The sequence below is a fragment of the Lasioglossum baleicum genome, chromosome 8 (genome assembly GCF_051020765.1).
Source record: "Lasioglossum baleicum chromosome 8, iyLasBale1, whole genome shotgun sequence".
In the NCBI taxonomy this organism is placed as follows: domain Eukaryota; kingdom Metazoa; phylum Arthropoda; class Insecta; order Hymenoptera; family Halictidae; genus Lasioglossum; species Lasioglossum baleicum.
In genome coordinates this window covers 3,544,398-3,559,768 of record NC_134936.1, presented here as the reverse complement: position 1 = coordinate 3,559,768, position 15,371 = coordinate 3,544,398, and the positions used below count along the sequence as shown (strand labels likewise).

Sequence of the window (15,371 nt, the reverse complement as noted above, 5' to 3'; positions counted from 1 at the left end):
GGAACCATGTACGTTAGGGTTAAATTTAGAGTAGGTTGAAAGGAGGTGCCGTAGACCGGGGACCAAAGAGTATCGTTTCTACGTAAACCATAAGTTACAGAAGACTGTGATTGTTACAAACGAGTACCTGCGAGATGTATATACCGATAAGATGGATTGTTAAGTCCTGTGATTACCAGTGCGTTGCTTTTGGATTAATAAAAAAAAGTCTCGCTGCCGCGCGCTCGTTTTTTTTTCCGAAGGGGGAGGGGGGTGTAACAGACCTGCACCGGGCAGGCCTGTTACGAGTAGACCCGGGTATCAAGGCGCGCCGAAACGAACCGAACCGAGCCGAAAGGGACCGAACCGAACCGTCGCGCACCACCGATACGCGCCCCGCGCCGCACGACCACCGCGCCACGAAACCGATACCGACGGGAAGGAGGCGACAGTGTTTCCCCCACGCGCAGGAGAAACGGCGAAGAACATTCTCGAAGCCGAGATCACATCTATAAAAGGCGCCACACGTCCCCGGGAGAGTTCTTTTTAGCCGAGACGATACTAAGAGAAGATCGTTACGCTTAGTATTCCTGTAAGTATCCTTTCCGGTGAAGAACCACATTTCACTGAACAGAATACGGCGCACCGCCATTTTGTCAACCAGTGTTCCCGTTCCATGGAGGCATTCCACCGGTGACGAACTACGTTCCACTGCAACAGGGTAAGGCGTACCGCCGCCCTGAAAGGCCAAGGTGTACCACCAGCCTCCTCGTCACGACGTACCGTCCACGAGAACGCCCGACGAGCACGATGAACCATCACTCGTCGCCGTAGAACCGCCTGAGAGGACGTAAACGCACGGTGAACCACCACGTTGAAGTCCGACCGACCCGACTCAGGCAGGGAGCCCTCCTCCCTTCCCGAAAATGTCCTTTTTCCCGTAGCATAGCCAGAGCACGACGTACCGTCACTCTATTCGCCAAGGTGTACCACCAGCGAGCTTGTTAAGGCGTACCGTCGACAAGAACGAACGGCGAGCACGACGAACCGTCACTCGCCGCCGTAGAACCGCCCGAGAGGATCATGACGTACGGCGAACCGCCACGTCACATATCCGACCGACCTGACTCGGGCAGGGGTTTCCTGACCTTCTGATCCTTCCGTTTACCTGTCCCGAAAATATATCCGCGTCGCGTCCGAGAAAGTAACGCGTTCCGTACCTGAAAACCGCGACGTGCGCGTCCGAGAAAAGTACTCGTAATCGTATCCGAAAGTCGCGGTTACCGAGTGAACATTCGCGACGAGCGAATCCAGAAAACCGCGTTCACGAACGCGCCGGTAGCGAGCATCGTCAGTGAAACCGCCTGTGTCGTTATTTCGAAACCCGCGTATCACGTCCAGTTCCCCATCGACATTTTCCTCTCGTTGAACATCGAACTCTGGATCGGCGAGCTATAAGGACGAAGAGGAAGTCTCCGAACGTGACGACGAAACCAGGTTGTTACAACGATATTATTGTAAAAATTTGTAATTGTAAATCGATCGATGTACATACTATCTCCTCGTCGATGTCGATGAGCTTCATTTCAATGGAAAAAGATATTTAAAACATCGAATTTATAACATATATTTCAAAGTCATCGAAATCGGTGAGGACCCACATCATCGGCAACTTTACCCGAACGATAGAAGAAGCACAAACTTATTGAATTAAAAACTCACTTATTCAGCCGTAAATCCATTTGACTACCACATACAACCACCACACTTTTACATAATCTTCGAATCGGTGTTTTCGAGAATCATATGATTCTCGAAAAATCAATATCTCCTTGGGAACGATTTCATTTGTTTTAAACGACGCCTTCATCGAATACATTGTACGCTGGGAGAGCACAGTTTCGCGCGGCATCGCGAAGAGCATCGAACTCTTTCCGCGTCGGAGTAAGTAATTTCGTTCGATATCGATACGAGTTATAAAAGTGTGCTACGAGTTCAACAATTATGTAAAAGTGTGATGGTTATATGTGGTAGTCAAATGGATTTACGGCTGAATAAGTGAGTTTTTAATTCAATAAGTTTGTGCTTCTTCTATCGTTCGGGTAAAGTTGCCGATGATGTGGGTCCTCACCGATTTCGATGACTTTGAAATATGTTATAAATTCGATGTTTTAAATATCTTTTTCCTTTGAAATAAAGCTCATCGAAATCGGCGAGGAGATAGTATGTACATCGATCGATTTACAATTACAAATTTTTACAATAACATCGTAAACTAAAGCCGATCGTCAGAAACTGTAAAGGGAAATGTTGTTCAGAATCATGGTATTGACAACATATCCAAATATTATCGAAATCGGATAGGAAATAGTACATCGATCGATTTACAATTACAAATTTTTACAATAATATCGTAAACTAAAGCCGATCGACAGAAACTGTAAAGGGAAATGTTGTTCAGAATCATGGTATTGACAACATATCCAAAGCTTATCGAAATTGGCGAGGATTCACATCATCGAGAAACTTTTGTTCGTTACGACATCGCGGCGTGCCACCGACACTCGGCTGCCGGCGCGTCGGGCTGCACGCGTCTAGCTCGCGCTCTGATTGGTCCGTGTTTTTCGTTAATAACTCGTTAACGAAGCCGCGGACGACATTTTTTCAAAGGAAAATGTCGCTTGAAATGATCCCAGGAACCTCCCATTTTCGGCTCCGGACCTAATTTTGAGACACCCTGTATATTAGACCAATATATATTAGACCAATTAGACCAATCCAGACCACTGTGCGGCGTGTGAGTGTACTCTAGCCATGTGTGAGTGGTCACGCTCGAGCGTCGTCTGCTGGAGAAGACCCCCTTAAGATAAGGTATAAGTTAGACATCAGACTTATAATATATAAAACGTTGTAATAGAGAAAGACTGACGATGTAATAACCAAAGACTTATAGCGCAACTGTGACTAATATAAATTAAGATATATTATGAATCATGTATCATAATTTATGATAATACAGGGTGTCCCAAAATTCGTGAAAATCCCGAATGGGGGTGGTTCCCGAGACCATTCTAAGAGACATTTTCCTTTGCACCAATGTCAACTGCGGCTTTGTTTAGGAGTTATTAACGAAAAACACGGACCAATCAGAGCGCGCCCTGGCCCGGCGCGCCACGCCGCGCCGGCAAGCGAGTGTCGGTGGTACGCCGCGACATCGCAACGAACAAGAGTTTCTCGATAATGTGAACCCTCTCCGATTTTGATGAGCTTTGGATATGTTGTCAAGACCATGATTCTGAACAACATTTCTCTTTAGACTTTTTGGCGATCGGCTTTAGTTTACGAGATAAGTAACTTGTAATTGTAAATCGATCGATGTACTATCTGAACTACATATCTCCTCTCCGATTTCGATGCGCTTTGGATACGTTGTCAAGACCATGATTCTGAACAACATTTCTCTTTAGACTTTTTGGCAATCGGCTTTAGTTTACGAGATAATCGTAAAAAAAGAGAAGAAGCAGAAACTGATTGAATTAAAAACTCACGTATTCAGCCGTAAATCCATTTGCTGCTTCGAAATGTGTGTCACTGGGTCACTCGGTGACGAACTGCACAGATGTCTTCAGGTACACGGCAGTACCGAAAGCCAAGGGACGTACGGCCAGGTCGACGAGCTGCACAGCCGGTGGTAGAAGGCCTAAGGGATGCGCGGTCAAGTCGACGATCCAGAATTTAACTTTCACTTTCGAATCGATAAATAATTCGTATGTTTATTTTACACAGATGCCTTGAAATTTTTCCACACTCACAATCACTGTTCACATTTGTCAACACATAGTTATGCACTAATAATAATTGCCATATCCCTTGTACTGCTGCACAAATCACAACAATCAGGTAATGCAATCACTAGACTGCGGATTTCATGCATTTGTAGCAAATATGAGTAGGTGCATTTTAATACAGTAGAGAGATTAAAATAATTTCAAAGCACCATAGTATTATTTTCAACTTCTTAAAATGATCACAGTAAGAATCAAATATCTGTCTGGCTCCCCTGTCCCTTGTAATAGCGGCAGCCAACATTCATTTTGCATAAAGATTCGCAGTCTAGTGATTAGTTTAAATATCACTATCAAAAACACAGCTAATAGCAACCGTTAGCTTTGAATTGACAAGTCTTTGGAGATGTTCTCTCTACCGCGGCTCGAACGACACTGATTTTCCGCAAGATTTTTCTAAAGAATTTAGGAAGGGCATTTAGAGTGTCGAAATTCGAAATGCACGCTGTAGCACGAGAACGACGGGACGGTTAGACGAAAAACAGAATGCGAGAAGGACCGCTGTAAGCTTTGTGGCAAACACATGTTTAGTTTTTCCTGCAGGTTGGTACGTAGAGTCGATGGGTTCGAAAACGTCATCCGTCCTTTTACCCAGCAAGGGGTAAAAATGTCAGGTCAGCGTAGCATCCCTATTGTCCTATATCTTCCTTAAGAAACTTTCTAAAAGAAGGACAGACGACGTTTTCGAACGGTTACCCATCGACTCTGCGTACCAATCTACAGGAAAACCTAAACATGTGATTGTCATAAGTCTTAAAGCGGTCCTTCTCGTATCCTGTTTTTACTCCTTGCTGGGTAAAAGGACGGATGACGTTTTCGAACCCATCGACTCTACGTACCAACCTGCAGGAAAAACTAAACATGTGTTTGCCACAAAGCTTACAGCGGTCCTTCTCGCATTCTGTTTTTCGTCTAACCGTCCCGTCGTTCTCGTGCTACAGCGTGCATTTCGAATTTCGACACTCTAAATGCCCTTCCTAAATTCTTTAGAAAAATCTTGAGGAAAATCAGTGTCGTTCGAGCCGCGGTAGAGAGAACATCTCCAAAGACTTGTCAATTCAAAGCTAACGGTTGCTATTAGCTGTGTTTTTGATAGTGATATTTAAACTAATCACTAGACTGCGAATCTTTATGCAAAATGAATGTTGGCTGCCGCTATTACAAGGGACAGGGGAGCCAGACAGATATTTGATTCTTACTGTGATCATTTTAAGAAGTTGAAAATAATACTATGGTGCTTTGAAATTATTTTAATCTCTCTACTGTATTAAAATGCACCTACTCATATTTGCTACAAATGCATGAAATCCGCAGTCTAGTGATTGCATTACCTGATTGTTGTGATTTGTGCAGCAGTACAAGGGATATGGCAATTATTATTAGTGCATAACTATGTGTTGACAAATGTGAACAGTGATTGTGAGTGTGGAAAAATTTCAAGGCATCTGTGTAAAATAAACATACGAATTATTTATCGATTCGAAAGTGAAAGTTAAATTCTGGATCGTCGACTTGACCGCGCATCCCTTAGGCCTTCTACCACCGGCTGTGCAGTTCGTCGACCTGGCCGTACGTCCCTTGGCTTTCGGTACTGCCGTGTACCTGAAGACATCTGTGCATTTCGTCACCGAGTGACCCAGTGACACACATTTCGAAGCAGCAAATGGATTTACGGCTGAATACGTGAGTTTTTAATTCAATCAGTTTCTGCTTCTTCTCTTTTTTTACGATTATCTCGTAAACTAAAGCCGATCGCCAAAAAGTCTAAAGAGAAATGTTGTTCAGAATCATGGTCTGGACAACGTATCCAAAGCTCATCGAAATCGGAGAGGATTCACATTATCGAGAAACTCTTGTTCGTTGCGATGTCACGGCGTACCACCGACACTCGCTTGCCGGCGCGGCGCGGCGCGGCGGGCCAGGACGCGCTCTGATTGGTCCGTGTTTTTCGTTAATAACTCCTAAACAAAGCCGCAGTTGACATTGGTGCAAAGGAAAATGTCTCTTAGAATGGTCTCAGGGACCATCCCCTTTCGGGATTTTCACGAATTTTGGGACACCCTGTATAGTTAGGATATATTATATTATTTATATGACCTCATTTTTTAGTAGCGTAACCAAAAACAAGCAGACATCTGCACCCCTTATTCTATATTCTTTTTCTCCTCGCTCTGTAAATAGGCTCATTGTATCACTATCTCACTTGTAAATAGCATCATATCATTATTTCACCCGTATCTCACTTGTAAATATACATCACCTCACCGCCCATACCAATCACCCTGTACTCTCATCCAAAAGTAAGCCCCTAGTTTTATAAGGCGTTTTTCGGGAGCACAATATAAGTGCAAGATAAATTAATACGGCTGTGAACCGAATAATGTATTACTGTGATACGTAGTAATTACTACGAGGAGTACAGATAAACTGCTTACAATTTTTGCCTCGACGTACAAAACCGTCACAAGTAGACCTCTAATGTGCCTTTAGATTAGTAATAATTAGGAATTTATTTAGCAATAAGATACTTTTCGTTTATTTTTTAGTATTCAACCATTGTTAAACATTCTTATACCTGAAATATACAATTTTTAAACATACAAACAAACAATGTTCGAGGCTTCCATCCGGTGGGCTAGGATTCGATTCTCGTCTGGTGAAAAATATTTTTTTTCTTATTTGTTGGTATTATTTATTCGCTGTTGAACATTGACTTGTTTATAAAAAATTGCACATTTATTACAAATTAAATAACAAAAGTATGAATAAATTAACCGAAATCAATAAAATAGTAAATTTTCCTCTCGTGTCTGAAAACAGAAAAAATAAAGTAAATGTAGGAAGAGAAAATATGGTATACGATAAATTTAATAATATTGTACTTACATATTTTTAATTACAACAGTGGTACATGTCGTAAAAGTGTACGAAACATAATAAACAGAAACAGCAGAGAAACAAATTTTCCAAAACATCAATCAAATCTGTTTTCCCATAGAAGTTCAAAGAAGCAAGTGCCAATTAGTGTTCCTGATTTCTCAATATTTTTCATTTCTCGAGAAATGAGAAATAAGACTATACAGGGTGATTCACGCAATTGTTACAAGTCATAACTCCGTCATTATTGCATTTACAAAAAACTGCCAAAGGAGAAAGATAAATGGTTCGAAGAGAACTACATCTGTAGGCCTTTCAATTTTTTTTAGATGCAGCAGTGCACGTGTAATTAACAATTGCATAATTTCTTTAAATAGAAATGCATATTGTTTTTTACACAGATCGATTCTTCTGTTCATTCTACGTAAAAAATGATTAGGGTACACATGGCAAAAAATTATTAGATCTCGAGATATTTTCAAAAAATGTCTTTATTGAAGAAGATGCTCAAACGCTTCTCCATTACATTCTAAACATTTCTTATAACGTATTTTTATTGTTTGCATAACTGCGTTTAAATTATCTACAGTTATTGCTGCACATTCCAGTATGATTCTTTCTCTCAGATTCTCTACAGAATCTATGGAATTTGAATAAATTCTATCTTTCAAATAACCCCACAGAAAAAAGTCAAGGGGACTTAAATCAGGTGAACGGGCTGGCCAACGTATTGATGTATAAACGCAGTTATGCAAACAATAAAAAAACGTTACAAGTAATTAGAAATAATATTTTTCACGGCGCTACGGTTCGATCAGTTTCTACATTCATTAATTATAGCTATTGTAACGAAAAGAAAGGTGGTGTGTTTCGACCAAAAATATTATTTCTAATTAGAAAATCGTGCGATCATTATCAATCCCTCCTTTATTGTTACAAGTAATGTTTAGAATGTAATGGAGAAGCGTTTGAGCATCTTCTTCAATAAAGACATTTTTTTAAAATATCTCGAGATCTAATAATTTTTTGCCATGTGTACCCTAATCATTTTTTACGTAGAATGAACAGAAGAATCGATCTGTGTAAAAAACAATATGCATTTCTATTTAAAGAAATTATGCAATTATTAATTGCACATATACTGCTGCATCTAAAAAAATTTAAAGGCCTACAGATGTAGTTCTCTTCGAACCATTTATCTTTCTCCTTTGGCATTTTTTTGTAAATGCAATATTAACGGAGTTATGACTGGTAACAATTGCGTGAATCACCCTGTATTTCTCGAGAATTCTCGAGAATTTTTAATGAAATAACAAAATATTAGAAAACTTGGAATATCGTTGATAATATTTATCGAAAGCGCAGAAAACATTAACTCAATGTTTATTCCTGTCCAATATGTAGGGTGGATTAGGGTGGACCTAAGCTATACTTGGAGAAAAATTTTTATCGAGATACAATGCACGCAACTATCCAGTATTGTTCCTTTAGGTGAGAAAAAATTTGTGCAAAGTTTGAGATTGATCGGATAAAAGGATGACATGGCGCACTTAAATTGAAAATTTTGAAATTCACCTTAACTATGGAACATGACACATTGTTGGATTTGTCCTTTTTCTGAATAGCAATATAAAATAAATATGTGACCTCCTTTAAATAAAAATAACGATGACCTTGAAGTTTCGAAATATGATTACCAAAAAATTTTTATTTTGCCATTATATTCACCTTATTGAACAGTGCAAATTTCTCCTCTGACATTGTTTCGTATAGACACAAGTAACAGAGATATTTAAATACCTACATTAAAATATAGCATATCTTGACTGATGGTAGGACATACAGTAAGGAGCATAACTGATTCCACACACTTTAAATCAGAACAACTTTTTTATGAATGGGCCAAACGACTTAAATTTCTCTGTAAGACTAGAAGAATTAGTTTAGTAAATGATTATAGTTTAGTAAAAAATGCATTTGGACGGAATTGTGAAAAACAATAGTAAAAATTGATTTTTACAACTTTTCTAGCTGGGCCAATAATGAAAATTCAAAAGATGTGTCTGGTCAACAGGTATAAATTATATACGCTCCCGAAATTTCATTGAAATTAGTTAATTGGTTTGCGAATTATAAACGATCAAAAGTGTTAAAAATTTCAATTTTTCAAGATTTTCGGCCTATTTACCACTTTTGATCATTTATAATTTGTAAACCAATTAACCAATTTCAATGAAATTTCAGAGCGTATATAATTTATACTAGTTGACAAAAGACATTTTTTAAATTACCAATTACAAAATATCTCGAGAAATTCTCGAGAAAGAATACTCGAGAAGGAACACTATTGCCAATGCAATAATACTGCACTTATTCGATGTGCAAGCTGTTTTTGTTTGTTATGTTTCGTATGCTTTTATGACATGTACCACTGTTGTAATTAAAAATATGTACAATACCATTAAATTTATCGTATACCATATTTTCTGTTCCTATATTTACTTTATTTTTTCTGTTTTCAGACACGAGAGGGAAATTTACTATTTTATTGATTTCGGTTAATTTATTCATACTTTTGTTATTTAATTTGTAATAAATGTGCAATCTTTTATAAACAAGTCAATGTTCAACAGCGAATAAATAATACCAATAAATAAGAAAAAAAATATTTTTCACCAGACGAGACTCGAACCCTAGCCCACCGGGTAGAAGCCTCGTAAGTTGCCGCTAAATACACCAAGCCTTATTATTCGTTGTATATCTCCTCTACAATTGTAGACTTAAGCACTACTAACGACTTTGTTTATGAATATCTCAATAATTATTGAGTAGTTGCCCCTATAATGGTATACATATATTCGTAAAGGGAGATCGAGATCTATAAGTATACAAAATCTCAACTAAATCGGTGAAACGAAGGCCTGCACTCTCCATAACAAGTTTCATGCTTATGAAATGCAGTTGCATCAAAAGTTATTGGAAGATGACTTGGACAGGCGGATTGAGTTTTGTGTGGAATTAACATATATGATCAACGTCACTCCTAATCTCATAAAAATATTTGTTTTAGTGACGAATACACTTTTTTCTTAAATAATGCTGTAAATCGCCATAACTGTCGTTATTGGAGTGACGAAAATCCACATCTTATTAGAGAAAGTAATACTCAATGGCCGAAAAAAATAAATGTTTGGGCAGGCATTTTAAGAAATGCTGCTATAGGTCCTCTGTTTTTCCAAGAGAGTTTGAATGGCAATCTGTATTTAAATTTACTGAACGATATCATTGATCCACTCATAACAGAAAGTCTTCAAAACCAAAGAGATGAAAACGGCAATTTTTTGTTAAATGAAGAACTTTTGTATTTCCAACATGATGGTGCTCCCCCGCACCAGTTCGCCAGTGGTTAAACAATCGATTCCCAATAAAGATGGATCGGTAGAAGAGGTGTTATTGAGTGGCCGCCAAGATCACCAGATCTAACTCCAGTCGACTTCTTTTTTTCGGGACACTAAAATTCTGTTGTTTATAAAACAAAACCAGAAAGCGTCAACGATATGCATCGCAGAATTATACAGGAATGTAGAGCTATTCCAACAGATACCTTCAAAAATATTCGTTCAGAATTTGAGAATTGTTTGTATAAATTGTTTAGAAAACAACGGAGAACATTTTGAAAAGTTATAGTTATAAAGATATTACAAACTCTCTCGCAGTATAAGTATGACTCGCTCTACTTCTCTTTAAATATCTCCGAAACTAGCGCGCAGATAAAAAAAATGTGTCCTACGAAAATTGCTGGTATTTTTACGTACAATAAGATCCCATAATAAAAAGTATAGGTTTCCATTTGAAAAACCAAAGTTGACCTTCAAATGACCTTGAAAACGCCACTCAAATAAAAAACTGATACTGCCCCCTATTTCGCCCTCGAAATCCTTGGACGCGCGTGTTTTACACTTTTTTAATATCTTTCATAATTTTCGAGATATGTGAATGGAATATTTTTAAATGAACATCCTGTATATTATACACAGCATATAATTACCCAGAGAGCACAGGACGTCTTGAAGACGTCTACTTTACGTCCATTTTAGGTTTGAAAGTCTTACGTCCTAAAAAGACGTCTATTGTCGGACATCAAAGACGTCTAATGGGCGTCTTTAAGACGTACAGTTTTGTAACATAAGATGTTCGTAGGACATTCAAGACGTCTGTAATATGTCTTGAATGTCCGACAACAGACGTCTTGACGACATCTTTGAGACGTCTTTATGCTATCTGGGTTAGATTTACGAGGTAGTCCAATTAACGAAAATACACAGATTAAATTTTAGGAGAGCTTGTTTAATGTTGCACTGGTATTCTCCGAAATGTATTATACAACGAATTAAAAAAAAACGAATACGTATTACAGTACTTCTTTCATTGCAATTTCTGTCATAAACCAGAACGGGCACATTTTATTTGTAATAATCAATTATTTTTATTTTACAAATAATATAAGAAATTTGTTTTCATTTGCCGTTTAAAGCGGATAAATCATTTTTGTATTTCAATTTCATTGTCCAAATAAAATAATACATGATAGTGATAGTAATCAGGGACCAAAAATCATTAATAAAAAGATGATCATTATTGAAATTCAGATAATGTTCACGAACTATATAGAGAAAAAAATACGAAGAACAATATGATTAAAAAGTATCGATTTTTATATTTTTTGGTTACAAATAACACTTATTAGTGTACAAAAAATTGTATTCTCCTCGATAACTGTTATCGATGAAGAAAAACTGTTTCGATTGCTCAAAACAGTTATCGATGAGAGAAGTTTATTTCGATCGCTCATAACAATTACCGAATGAATTTCTCTCAACGATAACATTTACCAACAAGAGAACAAATTTTCGGTTACTTATATCGGCTGGAGAGTTTTCGAATGAACACCCTGTATGAAATCCAATGAATGTAATAACCAGTGGTACTAATAATGAAAAAATGCATATTTTCTTAAATTATTTCAAATCCAGTAACACAATACAAGGTGCATAATATGATTATATTTGTAGAACATAAGAGAATTTATAAATAAAATTGTAGAAGGATTTCAGCAATCGGTAGATCATTAATAAAACATGTTGAATTAGTTCGAAAATAATGATCTACGGTACACGCTTCCGCAATACATAGCCACAGGTATTTAATATAATCACAAGGTATTAAAATAAATTCTAAAATAAATGTTCTTCATTTTCGTTACTCTGACGAATTGACAAACTTTACCAAAATATCAGTTCGGGAACTAATAAAATTAAAAGATTAGTTACACTATTTTTCCACTACAATCATACTTTCTCTATAACAGCGAACTACGGTTAAAATTTCGGGAGGTTCATCGAGAATAGTTCGAGAGAAAACGTGCAACAGCAGACCTCGATACTTTCCGTTGGCGAAATCGATTTCGGATTTTCGTCCCGTAAATGCTAAATACCACGCGTACCAAGAAATTATTCGACTCGACGACGCCGGTCTTTGGCACCTGAAGGTTAATTCTGTGATTTCGTGTAGAACCACGAAGTTCGTGAAGAAGAAAAAGCATTGAACACACGACTGAGCATAAGGTCGAAAAGATAAAAGTAGCTTTTCACAAACTGTTCACTATTGACGAAGAAAAAACCATGCTGGCAATACTCAGCGAAAACGGGTTAGAAAACGGAGACACGAACGAAGTGAATCTTTTGGTATGGAAACGGTACGACTCGGTGAATGGTGTTCCGTTAACTGATTCGAGATGGTACAAGAGATATGAGAGTGTGACAGAAATTCAGAGAAAAGAGTGATGCGGTGACAGACAGGTACTCACGATATGTGACTAACAGAAAGGGTTGCTATTCTCCGTTTCCACTTCCGGCAGTTTGCTCCGTCGAACGAACACGACAATCCGGGACAGACAGAACCTCCCCTGTGAGAAAAATTCTTGCGTAGAATGCGCAGAAGCGGCTCACCAGGGGATGGTAAAGGAGCAGCGCAGGCGTAGCAGACAGCTTCCGGAAATCCGTCACTATTTGAATGTAGCCGAGAGAGATGCGTGGAACCGACGATGGGTTCAAGGACATTTCAGAATTCATCGACCTTGAACTTCTCTTCTGACGATCCTGTTACGCATGACCCGAATCTCATTGAATCGTTTTCGTTTATGGCAGACATGTTGAACTCTTTTACCACCAAGCGCCTCATTAAGCATTATAAACTAATTCGAGGGAAATAAAAAGGAAACACATTTGTTTTTATTAACATTGCATGCTGTTACACGTACAAAATAACATACGTAAAAAAATTGTTTTTTTCCAAGTTCAACTTTATTTGAATGAAACCATTTCATTTTTGTTCCGAAGAAACTTGGCAATGTTTTTCGGTACTCAAATTTTCAGAATTTGGTTGAATTTGGTGAAGTGTAATTATCTTTGAAGTTGATTGTACACGCTGGCCTGTTCATCTTGACCTTTCCGCAGTTTTATTATTTTTTGACGTTAAAAATAGTGGTTCGCACATATATGTGCTACCACTGCTACCGAACATAGCTGAAATACGCCTAATTCCACACAACATATCGGGAAATCGGTCGACAGAAATAATTGTAGAAATGTGGAATCTCAACATCCATATATTTTTGTTTCAATACGGAATCACACTGCATTTTGATTAATTCTAGTTGTACAGATTCTGTAGTCCAAATTCACCCTTCTGCAAGACAATTTCACCTTTTTGTAAATCAATTTCATCCTTTTGCAAATCAACTTCACCCTTCTGCTAATTAATTTCACCCTTTGGCAAATCAAATTCAACCCTTTACAAGTAAAGTAGTTTTAACTCTCGCATGGTATAATATAACCCAGATAGCACACGACGTCTTAAAGACGTCCATTTTACATCTATTTAAGGTCTGAAAGTCTTACGTCCTATAAAAACGTCTTTAAGACCATAAACATTGTGGTTATTACAGTCGGTGTACAAAGTATTCGAACACATTAAAAAAACGAATTACTTTTTCAAAATTAGACCCAACAATTTGAATTTCTTTTCAGACGTTAGAAGGATTAGTTTACCAGCTAATGGGTAAATAACTTTTTTTGTATTTGTTATTGGTCGCAATTGCGAAGGAATTAGTAACGGTCACGATTTTTAAATTTTTTATCTGCTCCAGTAATGGAAAGTTAGAAGGCGCCTTTTCGTAGGTCTAAGTAAGTTATATATTTGTACAAAGCTTCATCGAAATCGATCAAGGATGTTACAAAATATAAGTGATTGAAAATAGCAAAAATCGTAAGAATCTGCGATTTAAATGAATCGCAAACCGTAAATTCAAAGATTTTTACATCTTACAATGCTCACAGAATGTCGACATACGTCGACGTTTTTTCCTGAACCAGAAAGCAAAATATCATCGCCATTACAACATTAACAATAAGTTGCCGCCAGTGACGCTCACCACTAGCGCGATCTCAACATAAATTGGCCAACTTATGCCGGGTGAAGATATTTTGCTTTCTGGTTCGGGAAAAAACGTCGACGTAGCAAACTTCAAAAGGTGATTTCTCAAGATAAAAGTCTGCTCTATCGCGTGGTATAGTTCGATTTTCCGCTGAACCCTTATTTTGTGAGATAAATTGAAAAATATCCTGAAAGTTGCTGCAAGAGTGGTGTTTCTCCGTCTTTAATGACTGTTTAAACATGTTTAAACATTCATAATATATTAGTATTAGATATCACTGTATTCGGGAAAGTCTACAGAATCTTTTGCTGTAAAGAACAATTCAATATCTTTTATAATACCATCACAATATTTGTTTAAAGTTGAAAAAAAATTTTTTTTTCGAAGTCTTGTTTCTCAAGAACTGTTCGTCTAGGAGAAAAATTAAGGGCAAATTCGGAATCAGCGCATAAAACTCTATAAGTACTACTATCACAATGTAATTGTGAAACAAATTTGGTGCTGGACAGTGTTATTAAACGATACTTTAACTTACTTTTGGCACACCAAATTTTGTATATTTAGTATAGAAAGATCAATATCTTGATAAATATTCAGATCACTGTGATTATCGTGATAAATTTTGTTTTCAAAATTACCATTAAACATGTGATCAACTTGTTTATTTTTATAAGTGAATAAATATTACTATTATCGTAATTTCATTATTGAAAAGATGAGTATTAACTTACTTTTGTTATTCACTCTGTATATATATATATATATATATATATATATATATATATATGTGTGTATATATATATATAAAACTCTTTCTTATATAGATTTACAAAATACATGTTTTAAATTTTCATTACGGGCACAGATAAAAAATTTTAAAATCGTGGTCTTTACTGCTCCCTTCGTAATTGCGACCAATAATAACTAACCCTTTTAACGTCTCAAAAAAACTCAAGCTGCTGTGTCCAATTTTGAAAAATTTATGCGTTTTTATAAAACGCATAAATTACGTACGAATACTTTGTACACCGACTGTATATGTATACCCATAATCTAGCAGTATTAGCATTGGTATTATTTGTTCGAGTTATAGTGTTTTTGCTTTAATTTTAATGCCAATTTCAATTTGTATTGTGATTTGAATTATAATTGTAATTTTAATGTTTATTATTTTT

At 37.1% G+C, this 15,371-nt stretch overlaps 1 protein-coding gene and 1 long non-coding RNA gene across 4 annotated transcripts in view; one reads left to right on the top strand and one right to left on the bottom strand.

Annotated features, from left to right (window-relative positions):
* Positions 1-14,118, bottom strand: part of LOC143211544 (uncharacterized) — a 96,700-nt gene extending 82,582 nt beyond the window's left edge. The window contains exon 1 of one of the 3 annotated variants that reach the window (XR_013009473.1): positions 12,568-14,118. The gene's annotated coding sequence lies outside the window, so the exon portion shown is untranslated. The remainder of the gene's footprint in view (positions 1-12,567) is intronic. The other 2 variants (XR_013009474.1, XM_076429326.1) reach the window with 2 other exon arrangements.
* LOC143211547 (uncharacterized) overlaps positions 1-15,371 on the top strand; it is a 315,481-nt gene that overhangs the window by 44,201 nt on the left and 255,909 nt on the right. The gene's annotated exons all lie outside the window — the stretch shown is intronic.